This window comes from Paramormyrops kingsleyae, chromosome 20 (assembly GCF_048594095.1).
Source record: "Paramormyrops kingsleyae isolate MSU_618 chromosome 20, PKINGS_0.4, whole genome shotgun sequence".
Lineage (NCBI taxonomy): Eukaryota > Metazoa > Chordata > Actinopteri > Osteoglossiformes > Mormyridae > Paramormyrops > Paramormyrops kingsleyae.
In genome coordinates, this window is record NC_132816.1 from 15,644,373 (window position 1) to 15,658,000 (window position 13,628).

Here is a 13,628-nt window from a genome sequence, read left to right on the forward strand (position 1 = left end):
CTCCATCATCCTCTGAACAGCTCCTGGAGCCCGAGGGCCAACAGGAAGCTGCTATCTGATGAAGGTCAGAGGCACTGCGCTCCGGTTTCACGGGCACGCCGTCCCGCCTGACGCAGCGACACACACACGCACGAACGCCCACCACCCGCCCCACCCCCCCCACCATTATTAATCATGTAAGAGCAGAAGCCGCTGCCGGGTTACTCAGGAGCATGAGAAAGCGGCGTGATTTTCGAGGGGACGTTAACGCTAAGTGCTGAGAGCCTCACCTGAAGGTAATAAATAACCAGGCGGGGGGGGGGGGGGCTTACCGCCGGAGCGCTCGCCATAACGCCTGCGGATGCAGGACGGGCGGGCCGACGCCCTCGTCACGAGGCCTCTCGGCTCTCCCAGTTACCTGAACCACCACATTTCCGACTGGAGACAGCAGGGGTGGGGGGAGCACACTAAAACCAGAACCAACGGCAAATTCCTGTCATTTGGGCCTCTCGCAGCTCAAAATGTCGTACCGAGTTACAGCCAAAAACCGCTCTTGGAGAGAAAGCTGTGTAAATAGTAAGCCATTGAGAGCGAGGCGAACTTCAGCGTCGTCGCGCTGGGAGAACACTCAGCATATTATGGCTGTCTGGAGGTCACCCCTCTACCCTTACACCGATAAAGCCCTTTCGAACAAGGACCCCGATCCAGAACACGTGTTCCGGCATGAGCCTCGTGTACCTCCAACCACCCCCCCACCCTCCGTCCCCCGTCCCATTCGGGTCCGCAGCACAAAGCTGCCACTGTGTGCGAGTTAGGAAACGCCTGCGAGCGGCGCCGGGTCACCCAGCAGCCCAATCCAGCCCCATGAGAAATAGCCGGGCTCAGCCCGGCTACCTGGAAGGGCCCCGTGGGACACGGGTCACACGATCGTACTGGGGACGGTCATGAAAATCCCAGTCCGAGGCGTGCCTGCCAACAAGAAGCATGAGGACGCCAGTTAAGCCTAGTATGATCGCTTTGGGAGGGGGTTGGGGTGGGGGGGGGGGGGAAATCAGGCGTGGGAGCTGCAGCCATTCTTGCCTGCCTGCGTGTTTTCTGGAGCAGCCCTGTGTCCAAAGTGCACTTTGTACCAAACGCTGATGTAATTAAAAACAGCCTCTCTCGCCGTAGCGGCGTCATGCTAAAGGGGTCAGAGTGCAACTCACCCCCCACCCCTGTGCCCACACACTTCCAGCAGGGATCACGAAGATTACAGAGCCCACGACACCCCCCCCATAGACCCAGAGAGCTCTTCTAGGAGAAGGGCAGTCCTTAATCAGCTTAACTGGCCATAACAAACGAAGGTACTTGTCAAAATACAAGCGCCCGGCACTTGGGGTTGCCCTGGTATAAATACTGATAAGACGGCACACAGCAGCTGAGCTAATATGGCAGGACTAATGCAGCACAGATCAATGGGACCCGAGGAACGTCCCAAGCTCCTACACGCCACGGTCAAGAAACCGCCCACAAATCTGCCGCCGAAAATACACCCCCTTACACACACAGATATTTCAGCAGAATCTTGGCTTCCTGTTAAACGACTGCATTACCATGACAAAGATGACACCCCTTACCCCAAACGCCAAGCGCTACTACGATTACACACACCACAGGAAAGGAGGCCAGAGATAAAAGATAACCCTAACGGTGTAGTGCAGACAGGCACCATGACTTGAACGAAGACTAAGATGTTTTTATAGCCATAATACAAAGACCACATCATAAATGAACCAAGTAAACAACGCCCAGAGTCACAGTTTGCCCTTAAGATATTTAGAGGTTTCCAGGCGAGCTCAACCCGTTCGATGACGTAACCTTTTACAGTAATCGCTATACCTGTAGCCCGTGAGCCGTAGCGCCTCTCGGTCTCTCGGCAGTCTACGTGGGCCGTATGGTCCGGGGGAAGCAAGTAAGAAGCTGAAAGGGAGGCAGCGAGGCTACTTTACCTTAGCGGGATCTCACTGCTCCCGGGCAGAAGGAACCCGCCGCTCGGACAGGGCGGCGGCAAGCGGAGCACGCGCTGTTCCTCCCGGAGATGGCCGAGAAGGCAGTGGCGGTTAAATAGCGAGCCAGGCGCTGAGGAGCACACAGGCTAACCCAGCCCCCAGCCGCATGGCTGACTGTTTCCGCGCCCTGACGAGAGCAGGACTGACGCAGGAGAGAACACAGCAGGCAGAGGCGGTCGGGCGACTCTCTCTCTCTCTCTCTCTCTCTCTCTCTCTCTCTCTCTCTCTCTCTCTTCCCTTTTCTCTCTCGCTCGCCTGCTCGCTCCCTCCCTCCCCTGCTCACCCAGCCCCCGCGGTGGAGGATTATCGCTCTCTCTTTGTCGTCAGCGATGCGGCGCTAACGACCCACAAGGTCCTGTGATGAGAGTTCCCGGTCCGCCTGTATGTGGGTCATAGCCATCTCCCCCGGGGGCTGGTTACACAACCTTTCAGTTGTTCCAAAACAGGGCGCCGCAGCCACCGGGCACCTGATCAAGCCCACGAGGAAGGTCCTTTTTTCCAGGATGGGTCTGGCGGTCCCTATCGTCGCCACCGCCTCCCCCCCGCTTTTGTTTTTTCGGAGCTCTTTACAAGCCTCGCTTCTGACGCCCGAATGAGAGAGTGACTCCGACGTGGAGGCGTGTTCTAACCAGGAATAGGGCGGGGCCACTTAAAGTGTAACTAATCCCCCATCACAGGTGGCAGTGGAGTCACTTCCAGCATGAGTCACAGTGCTGATTAGTCACTTGGCAGACCCAAAACAGGGTGGGTTATAAATTCAAGAGCAGACAAAGAGCAGAGTGGAGGCCAAGCTGACATCTGAGCCCTGCTGCCCGAGTGGCATTAAAACAGCCATACTGCCCTGCACTGCGGTGAAACCCAAGCCTCGTAAATTTGATAAAGTGCCCTGAACACGGGACACATTCAGAGGAGAAACCCAATAGGGGGACTGGCTCTGAGAACGGCTCTGAAACAAGTTTTTTTGGAAGCTCAGCAATGCAGGCTGGGTTTCTGCTCCGCCCCACCCATTTCCCCAGCGAGAGTCTTGAGGGCTGACCGACGACAAAACAGACCTTGGAGAGGGAAGCGCGCATGTGCCTGGGATTCCCTTCCCCGAGCTCGGGGAGCGCCGCTTTCCATGCCAGAATCGGACCTGAAGTGAGGGGTCTGTGCAGCTAAGACGCAGATGGGCCCCCTGGCAGGAGGAAGTAACTACAGGCATGGTAATGAGGCCCCACAGACCCTAGGTGGGTCCTGCTACAGTTGCCGTTTGGCATGAACCTTTACCAGCACTATATTGTGGGGGGTGGTGGGCGTCGCTTCCGGGACGAGAAAGCAGACTGGTTTCGCTTCTTTAAGCCATCGATTTTCAGCTGCTCCTTCTTGTTTTCCAGCCCCGCCTCACAAGGTCACAAAAGGGCAGAGACCAGCCCAGTAATACTGCAGCGCCAAACTGGCAATGTCACCTCGCATAGAACACGTCTGTCTGTCCCCAAACCTCAACGCCTTAACAGTTACAGCTAAGAATGCTTCCTCACCTTTCCCTTTCAGCTGGGTAACCACGCTGCTCGGTAGCACAACACCACCGATAATTATTCAATAATTATACCCTGAAAACAGACACGCCAGAAAGGCAGAGTACAAGACCAGACAGTAAGGCAGCGCGTTAGCACGCCATGGGATACGATCGTCATGCCAACACTGTGATTACGCAATCAATAACTCCCATCTTTAAGCAAGAGACAATAAGAAACATGGATTACAGCTAATCACCGCCAGGGGTGAGGGACCTGAGACCATCTCCTTATTATTGCGGGGACTGGCATCCTCCTAATTAGTCAGACATCTGCTTACCGCATTACACAATAAACCTGTCCTGGGATGTCAGTGTTCATCTCTGCATCCCCACTCTCCTCGTAATTGTCGTTCTATGCGGCTATGATTTTTAAAATAAAAAGTACACGCCATGCTATGAGCTGCACACACGCACGCTGCTTTGGCTCACAGCAGACAGGAAACCCGACAGAACACGAGGAGCTGACAGGCGATCCGATGCCCCACCTCGGTCTGACCCGATTCCGGCTCTGCGGCTGCTACGTCGCCGCTTACGTGGCCTCCGTGACTCCCCGGTTTTACTCGAATGCAAATAAAAATCCAATCACAGAGCGGCCCCCCAACAACAGACACCCGGGCGTGAGACGGCGGGCCGGAGACGGAGCTGCAGACGGTGAAGCCAGCGCGCAGAGCATGGCCCGCTTCCGCCCCGGTGAGGACGTACCACGCAGGGTGCAGACAATGCAGCCACAGGAGAGGGGAGATAATTCCAGGCCTCCATCTGCACCATAAGACGACACAGGCAGGTACTCTGTGCCCTCGCTCCCAGCGCGATGGCGTGTCATTGGCGAGCTCGCCAAAGAGGTGAAGAGTGACCTAAACGACCCTGATTCATAAAAAGGAGTGCAGCTGACAGGCTGAGCGGGGAAGCAGCTCAGCGACATTGAGCGACACCAGCTCCACATCCCTGCTGGCTCACGGCCGCAGGACGGTCAGTTCCCAGCCTATTTACCATCTTCTGTTCCCTGAGTGCCGCATCACAATGAGATTTACACTAAGAAACACTTTTTTTTATAATTATTCTTTCGTAGAGAACAAAGGACCAAAAGTAAACAATTGTGGGGGAGGAGAAAAATACAGGCACATACGTGTTTCTTCAGCCCCAAATCAGCACTCGACAGGAAAGTCTGACGAAATGATCGCTGGTGAATGCTGGCCTGAAACGACTGACAGTGCCTTCAAACGGACGACCTCACCACTGTTACGTAACACGGCCCGAACTGAATATCTCGGATTCCTGGAGGAGAGCTTTTGTCTCACTGACAGGCTCTAGCAGCTTAGCTGTCATTCCAGGAAGGGTAGGTGTAGCGGCAGGACTATCTTCACAGGGACTCACGTTACCCATACAAAACTACCTACCGAGGACCACAGCCATAGCACAGAAACTACAAGGCGATTTTTTTAAACCCAAGGCCAGTTCACAAGTCATTCCGAGCAAAGCGAATCACAAACACTCCCGACGTGCTTAAAGATGTAGCCCAGAATATGAGATTGGACACAGGTGGCTGAGAGTCCCAGGGACAGCGTGAAGGCGGGCTAGGCCGGGCCAGTCGTGCGTGCAGCCACGCAGCTCCGAGACGCACAGACGGCCTCGGACAACACAGAGCGAGTCACTTGAGCCAAGACAGCCCAGCCTTTGATTCCACGTCAACATGGCTGCCTCCGCCATTCACAGAAAGGGCCCATAAAGGGGAAATTGTATTTGTGGGCCTGAAAATATCAAGATGTCTTCCCCCCCATGTTTATCCTTGAAAACTAGCTTTGTTACCCACAGAATGTAGAACCGGGGGGATCAGATTTTCCATCTCAAATTTATATTTTACTCCCTATTTTTTTGTAAAAAAAAAAAAAAAAAAAAAACATAAATGGAAGGCCTCTCAGTGAATTCATTGCCCTGTTTGGTGAAGGAACTTGATATGTATACAAATAAAATCCAGTGGCTACCCAGACTGCAGACACGCACGGCTCTATCATTACCTCATTAGCAGTGGAGAACAGCAGCAGTGTTGCTGCTGGGCATTTCCCCAGACGACTATTTACCCTACAAAGCCTCAGACACAAGAAGTTAAGCACTTCAAACGTCCCAGACAAAAATAACCTATTATTAAAATATGGGCATTTCCTGAGAGGAAATGTTAACTAAAAGAAAAGGCATCCGAGTATTGAAAAGGAAATATTGGGCAAAACAGGGCAATCAGAATCATTAACTGGAGTTCACAAACAAGCCGACTGCAAAGGGGACCTTCCTGCTTTGACTGTGAAATACCAGTGTGATGTTCAAAGTGACAGGTATCTGTCCACATGTCAGCGGCCTGGGCAGGATTGTGAGACCTGAAGCAAAAACTAAACAGCAGGAACATTAACTCACAAAACCGAATGCCTGACATTCTCCGGTCCGTCAGCTTCACCTTGACGATGTTGACATTTGGGAGGGTCGTTTTGTATTCACTTAGCCCCTATCAAGAGGTGAAAGTGTATATACAGCGCAGTGCTCATTTCAGCACGGCGAGCGACCAGCGTATGGGTGATGTTTATGTGTTTCAGGGCTCTTGTTCTAGTGTCTTCAGCAGCCTACCAGAACTCCCAAGCATCCATCCAAATAAATAAAATAATAAAACGTCTAGCTTGAATGTGCATAAAGTTTCTTTCCACTGTGCTTTCAAATTTCTGAAATAACTTCCTGAGGGAGACATTTCCCACAGCAGATTTCCTTTGGAAAATGTGTAATTTATCTGCTCTCACTGGGCGTATTACACATTAACAGTTGAAGGGCTTATTGTGATATGCTGGCAGACAAGACAGTTGAGTGCTTAACACCTAACGCACAGATGGCAGAATAGGAATGACTTTTTAAACGCCAGGCCGCTGGAAAAGTGTCACGCTTTACAGGACGCCACCACTGTGCCTGACCGCAGCCTTTGGGTGAAGCTGGCCTACTGTAATCATCCTTAGTCCTCATGAACTGCATGAAAAAACAAACATCTGTTCTTGCAGTCAGAAATGTGCATTTCCAGACAGAATTGCATAAAAAGCAAGAGTTGAGCTGTAACACACTAAGACTGTTCAAAAATTCAAACAGGATGCCAAGATGTTTCTGTTGTAGCGAAACTCAATTCCTTACAAGCATGAAGCATACCTCCCCTAACCTGAGCCATCATTGTTTTCCCACAGGGAACTGCTTTTTGCTATGGAGGCCTGTCAAAGACTTGACTTAACAGCACGGTCTAGCCCCTAATTTGTGTGCATGGACACGCACCTATTCACCTGGACAGAGAAGCAGAAACATGAGCAGACTGGGACAGCGGTAGCAGCGGATGAAGGACCTCCAGGCCAATAGCATTCTCTGCACCACTCTCACGGACCACTTTCACTCTGCATAAGCAGCTAACATTTTATGTATAAAGGTCTGTGCTAATTAACGGAAATAAATCATCCAGTGCATCGTACTGACAAAGTGCACTTCACTGTATCACAGGATATATAATCTCTGCATGAGCAGTCACAGCAAAGCCATATGAAGGCCATAATGTCAACTAAAACTATAATGATTGGCATACACCCAACAAACCGCAATATTTTCAAAACATATTTAAGAGAGAGAGTGAGAGAAAGGAAGCTCCGCCCAGTGGTTAAACCTCAGATTCAGGAGGAACAATGCAAGTTCCTGCCTGACCTTATGACAGTGGGCCATCTAGTCTCCCTTGCAGAGTTGCGAGGGTCCATACAGACATGCCAATGCAGACTCCATGAGCTTTTGTGAAAATGTTCCAGGACATATTGTAAGAGGTGCTGCAGGAATTTGAGGTACCAGGGGCTGCTACTGTGCGCTCTTTGGACCAACCGCATAGTTGGCACAAAATCCAAGTTGTTTGGAGTGCATGTTAGCCTCTGGCAAGGGTGCATCTTGTCTCCACCACCATTTGTGAATTTCATGAACAGGATATCAAGGCACACCCGTTATTGGAAGGGCGTCCGGTAAAGAGGGCTAGAGGTGACATTCCTGCTATTTGCAGATGTTATTGTGCTTCTGGCCTCATCCGACCAGGAACTCCAGCACACACACGAATGGTTCAGTGCTGAGTGTGAAACAGTGGAGATGAGAATCAGCACCTCCAAATCCAAGGTCATGATGTTCTCGCAAAAGGAGCGGGTTGCTCATTCCCAGTGGGGTTAGAAGAGTCTGCCCTCAGTGAAGGAGTTAAAGTACCTTAGGATCTTATTCGTAAGATGGCTTCAGTGCCTATTCTTTTGGTTTGGTAACAGCGAGAAGAGCAAGGTCATGAATATAAGCCCACCACGTGGTTGCCAGGCTCTCTCTCCAAAACAGGGTGAGGTCAGAGACCTGGAGAGACCCTGAAATAGTCAATACTCCTGTGGATCGAGAGAGGAATCAGTTAAGGTGGTTAGGGCACCTTATATGGACACCACCAAGTCGACTCCAAAGGGAACTGATCCAGGCACATCCCATTGGGCAGAGGCCCCAGGGCAGACTCGGGACATGCCTGAGGGACTATATCTCCCAGCTGGCTTGGCAATGTCCAGAGGTACTGCAAAAGTGACCTTCCTACTACAGCTGGGGTCCATGGCCTGAGTAAGGGAGGCCTAATCTGACGTGCTCAGAATGCTGCCACTATAATGCTCACCAGGAAGAGCGTCGTGAAGAAAGAGCAAAACATCTCACATAGGCAGCTACTGCAGTTCAAAGCATAAAGGGGCTTTTTACATGAAACAGACCACTGCCTGTACACAATCCAATGAATCATACAAAAAACATCAATTCCAACAAGTTAATTTAAGTCTCAATTAAGTCTTGTTGTTATACAGGTGGAACTAATCAAATATCTTTGTTGCAAACCTATTTGGGGAAACTTCATGGGAATAGACCACTTTAATGACTTTACATGTGGCAATATCTGCTCTGATTGGCAAGTGTAGACCCTGCTTTGTTTTTTCCAAGTCCCCTGAAAACTGACCCCCCTCTTAATACTTCCAACATAAAAGCTTTAAAATTAGGACAGAAATGCCTGCCAAATAATGTCTCTCTGAAACATCGGGCATACAGCCAAAAAGAAATCTGTAAAGCAGGAGGAAGGGCAACCATCCATTATTTTTAATGCAAGTAGTGCAGTCTGCACACACTGGCTGAGTGCAGTGACCCCGCTGTATCCATTCATCTCTGCTCTTAAAGATGCAGGGGCCCTAGTCTGATCACATTAATGGCAACTTGACCTTGATGAGGTCATGTAGTGTACAGAGCTAATAGAGAAGCACATTACGTCATAACTGGCTCTGTACTACCATGGGAAGGAACATGCTCACAGATCCAGGATAGACTTACAGTCCCTTGGAGTGAAAATCAGGGAGGCCTGCAGGACTGAGTGTAATCAGGGCCCATTTTCCACTTTCCTCCCTGACACTGAGTGGGCTCCGTCCAAGCTTCCCACAGACATTTCAGCCCAGCCTACCCCTTCCATGCCACCTAATATTCTGCTCACCTAACTCACTCTGGACTGATTTAACAGTCTCTGGAAGATTCAAAATTTCAGATTTATATTTCCCCCAAGAAAGCAGTCATTAAAAGCGTAAATGCCATGCACTGCATTTAAAAATAATCACTGATATACCAGCACACACCTGCATCACTGACTTGAGCTTCCATCAGCACCAGTTCAGTCCAGCATATTTCTGCAAGACATTCTTGGGCCTGATTTAATAACACTAATGTCACTGCAACTCATTACCACTAATTAGAAATACGCATTGCTTGTAACGCTTGACTGTTTAAATACTGTATCATGGGAATATGAATAAATCACAGGGAGCCAACAGTGACTCCAAAGGCTTAAATACTGTCTGAAAACAGACGTCATAACAAAAACAGTTAACAGAGAGAGCAGTTCTCATGGGACTCTGTGGGCAGTGCTGTGACCTCACACCCCCAGGTTCGAGGGCTCTGTGTGTGCAGTCTGCCATGCTTACAGGGCATTTCCCTCTGTCATCCTGCAGTCCAGAGACACGTTGTCTGGGGAAACTGGGATCTCCACCATGGCAGTGGCGTAGGGCTTGTGTGCACACACTGAGGGACCATACAACATGACTAGGGGGTGTCAGTCTTCTGGGACAGGTGACAGGGCTCACTGTGACTGTATTTGATAAAGCAGCTTAAAATGACGGATGGCCGGATGGGTGGACAGAATGTACATTTTTCTTCTTTTTGAGGCCCATCATCACACAGAACTTGCTTGGCAACAATAATTGTCACTCACACTCAACACCAACAGCAGTTCACACACATGTGCATTTTATTGGCCCCAAGGCGAAAAGATGGTAGGGGTTAAAGAGATGAATAAAACCAGACACCCTACAGGGAGGTCTGGAGAAAGTTATTCTGATGCTCCAAGTTTGTCTGGTATTCAACATCAGGATAATATCAGGATGTTTTTAGCATTCTAGAGTTACTTTTGAAATGCCACAGAAATGTTCTTACTAGCAATGGACAATATTAGCTGCAGTACGACTACATGAACGCCTGTCTACACAAAACCTACCATAACTAAATACTTCTTGCAGACACATACATATATTATTTATAAAATGAGCTGTTAATTTAAATGTATTTTTGCTTTAATACAATACTGAGCTTATTCATTTTATGGAGACAAATGAACAACTGAAATACAGAATAATCAGGCATGTTTGAAACTGAAAGAAGCACAATTCTATTAAAAGTATCTGGTGTATTATTGTGTAGAAATTCAGCAGCCATGATCCCTGATCAGACTCCCTCTTTAATGCACGTCGCATATGGCATAATGTCAAATATGTTGAAGGAGCAGTCATTCCTGTCATTAGGGCACTGAGAGAGAAAGGCTCGATGAGTCAGTCACACTGCTCTCTGATGCGTGACAATAAGGGGCTCGTCCCTAGTCACGTACCACGGCGTGACTCCAGGCCAGGGACGACTGACGTCACAGTGTCCCTCACTGAAGGACAGCGTCTCAAACAGCAAGGGCGCACGCTGACATTTATAACACGCTGCCCCTAAGCACCCCTCCTCCCTGCACCTTCTCCCTACCGGGGTACTGGTGTGCTGGCCGGCTTTGGAACCGTCTAGGTAATAATAAGCCACTCCACAACTAAAAGTAGCCTAGCAGTGGTGCATCTGCAGCGTGCAGATCATCAGTGGTGGTGAGGGTGAAACCACTGAATTGTGACAGTGAGCAGAGCCCCAGCGTGAGCTTCCCCCCTCCCCCAGTCACCTTCACAGACTGGCCGCAGAGCAGGCACAGCTCGGCAAAATAAAACAGCTGCTGACTGAGGCAGACGCCGCACCCGCAAAGGCCATTCAGCTCCCCGTCTCTCACCCTACACCCAGCACTCCCGCCTACAGGGGTCAAAGTTCACAGGCGCACTTCTGTTCAAAACAATCAGGCCAGACTCAAACCCAGAGACACCGTCTTAGCTCAAACTGGCGGCCATTAATCCATTAGCTAGTGGGTCAGACTGATCATCATGATAACACTGTGGCACTGAGACTTGGATCGCCGGCACTGCGGGTCCCACACTGGCGTGCTGGGTGCTTTTCCAAGCGCGTGTCAGAAACAGCTCATCTGTGGGATGGGGGGGGGGGGGGGAGAGAGACGGCTGGGCCTTGACAGCGCCGTTTCATGACTCACCCTCCCTCTCTGCAATGCGGGGGCAGTGAGGGTTTGGCCGCGGTTCAGAGCGAGACGGCAGCTCTCAGGAGGAGCTGAGCAGGGCCTTCAAGCTTGAGCCTCGAGAGCAATATGGACGTGAAATGCAAGACCAGCTCCAGGCCAGAGCCGGGGATCCCAGCCGCCCTGGTGTCATGTGCCGCAGAGACGCACCTCTGCTGAAGTCATCAGCGGAGTAATCAATCAAGATACCGTTTTCTCTACCCTTCCTTAATGTTTTCTCCACAGCGTTCCTTCCCGAAATAGTCACTTCCTGTGTCCTGGTATTTCTAACCTCCCAGAATACATAGAGGCTTTCAATCCTTCAAGAAACGAAAGGTCCTCAAACTGTACTACAGAGCAGAACTTTCCCTCAAACACAGTAACCTTAACTTTCAGTTTATACGTCGTTTAAGGCTAAAACGATAGCTTTAGAAATGAGGAAATTCATAGGTGAAACAGACACGGTGCATCACAGCTCACAAATCAGCGTTCAGAGGACATTTTTAGAAAGGATCAGTTATCAAGAAATTCTGTGCGTGTTTTTTTTTTAGGATATATACTTACTAGCAGTGTAACACAGCAGTGCTGTAAACACTAAAAATAAACTGCACAGCACAACTCCCGGGAGCAATACTAAATATTTATAGTGGCCTGCATTGAGGTAATGCTTAAAATTGCATGCAAAATCATTTTAAATAATTCCTAAGCTCACCAGCGCAACCTAAAAGAGATCTGATCAGGAAGTGAACAATTACCAAAAATGATTCTCTTTTTCCTGTTTTATTCTTAATGTGTTTCAATCTCCTTCAAATAAATCGCACAGAAAGCAGGGAAAGAGCACTCTATGGTGATGCAGTCCACAAACAAACGTCTGACTGAGGGATGTCGAAGGGCTTACCACAGAAACGGGCCTCCCACAGCAGAGATGGAGACGCGATACTGCTGCCTCGCAGGACTGGCGACTTGGCCCACCCAGCGAGACACGGGCTCAATTAAAATCCTGCTCCGCAAAGCCACAGCCACTGTCCCACGCTAACTGGCCAGGAAGGAACGCACTTGGGGAGGCTCGCAGGGCTCCAGCATGTCAAGGCAGGCGCCGCCAAAGGAGACTGTACAGGAAATCCACAGACGTTTCACTTCCCCATACCACGCATGCATGTGTGTGAGGCGAAACAAGATGGGTGTGAACATCTGCACTGGTTTCATAAACAACAAATTAACGGCGTTCCATATGTCACAGGCAGAGACGCAATAGGGCGCTCCGAGGCCCACCCACAGACAGCCATTACAAAAGACCAGTGTGATCTGCGGTCAGCCCAAAAAGTCCAAGACTGGAAGAAAGTCGCCTGCTATTCTGCACCGTCCTTTTGCTGAAACCATGAGAACAGAGCAGTAGCACGAAGATGAGGTCTGCGAAAAGGACTAGCCTGGACATACAGCCCTGGGAATGGACTATCCAGGACGCATATCACTGGGCAGAGGTCTAAATGGCACATTTAACCTTGAATGATTTGGAGGACGAAGTTGCTTTGAACAAGGAACAAGAACCTGAAGTGCTGTGTAACCATTTACAAACTGCCAATAACCCAGGAGGGAACATTACAGAAGTCCATATCCTGTTTGGTATATGATTCAAAGAGTCTGTAGTACACTATAGTGCATTACGGGTATAAAGTACTTTCTGTTAAAAGCATAATCATCATCATTTTAATAGTACTTTCAATGCTATATGTTGTTACTTTGTACTATACCAATAGCCAAAACAGTGTTCTTAGAGGTAACCTGCCAAATCAAAATGACATTCCAGTTATAAAACCTTAAATATGCATCATAGGACTGCTATTACTGTCACTTGTAATATATAGGCCTATATACATACCCCTATATTTCACATCATACTGTAAATCAAAATTACCCAACACTACAATACTACTCTCGAAAGTATATATACAACTAGTATGTGAAAGGCTACTATCTTGCTTAATTTTGTGCCAACGGAACAAAAGAAAAGGTTTCATTTTTCACGTCTTGCCACTCACCCTCGCGCCCCCAGGCTTGTGAAGGAGGACACCTATAAAAATACAGCCTGATGTAGGAAAAGAGTACTGGAGCAGAATCTGACGCCGCCTACGGGGTTACACTGCAAATTAACACACAGATGACACACAAATGCCCATTAATCACACAAGACGTGCACAACTACTCCCACAGTACTTTCTCCACGTCTTTATTTCCTAGCAGATGTTGTCTGCTAATGAGCCAGCGGCTGGCCTCTGGAATGTAAACGGCACGATGGTGTTCGAGTCTGAGA

At 49.4% G+C, this 13,628-nt stretch overlaps 1 protein-coding gene across 6 annotated transcripts in view; it reads right to left on the minus strand.

Annotated features, from left to right (window-relative positions):
- The window catches only part of jmjd1cb (jumonji domain containing 1Cb), a 72,432-nt gene that overhangs the window by 23,958 nt on the left and 34,846 nt on the right, over window positions 1-13,628 (minus strand). Inside the window, exon 1 of one of the 6 annotated variants that reach the window (XM_023831005.2) lies at window positions 12,216-12,425. The exons of 4 other annotated variants lie outside the window; for them this stretch is intronic. The gene's annotated coding sequence lies outside the window, so the exon portion shown is untranslated. Of the gene's footprint in view, window positions 1-1,967; window positions 2,236-12,215; window positions 12,426-13,628 lie in introns of those variants that run through there. One more of the 6 variants, XM_023831004.2, reaches the window with a different exon arrangement.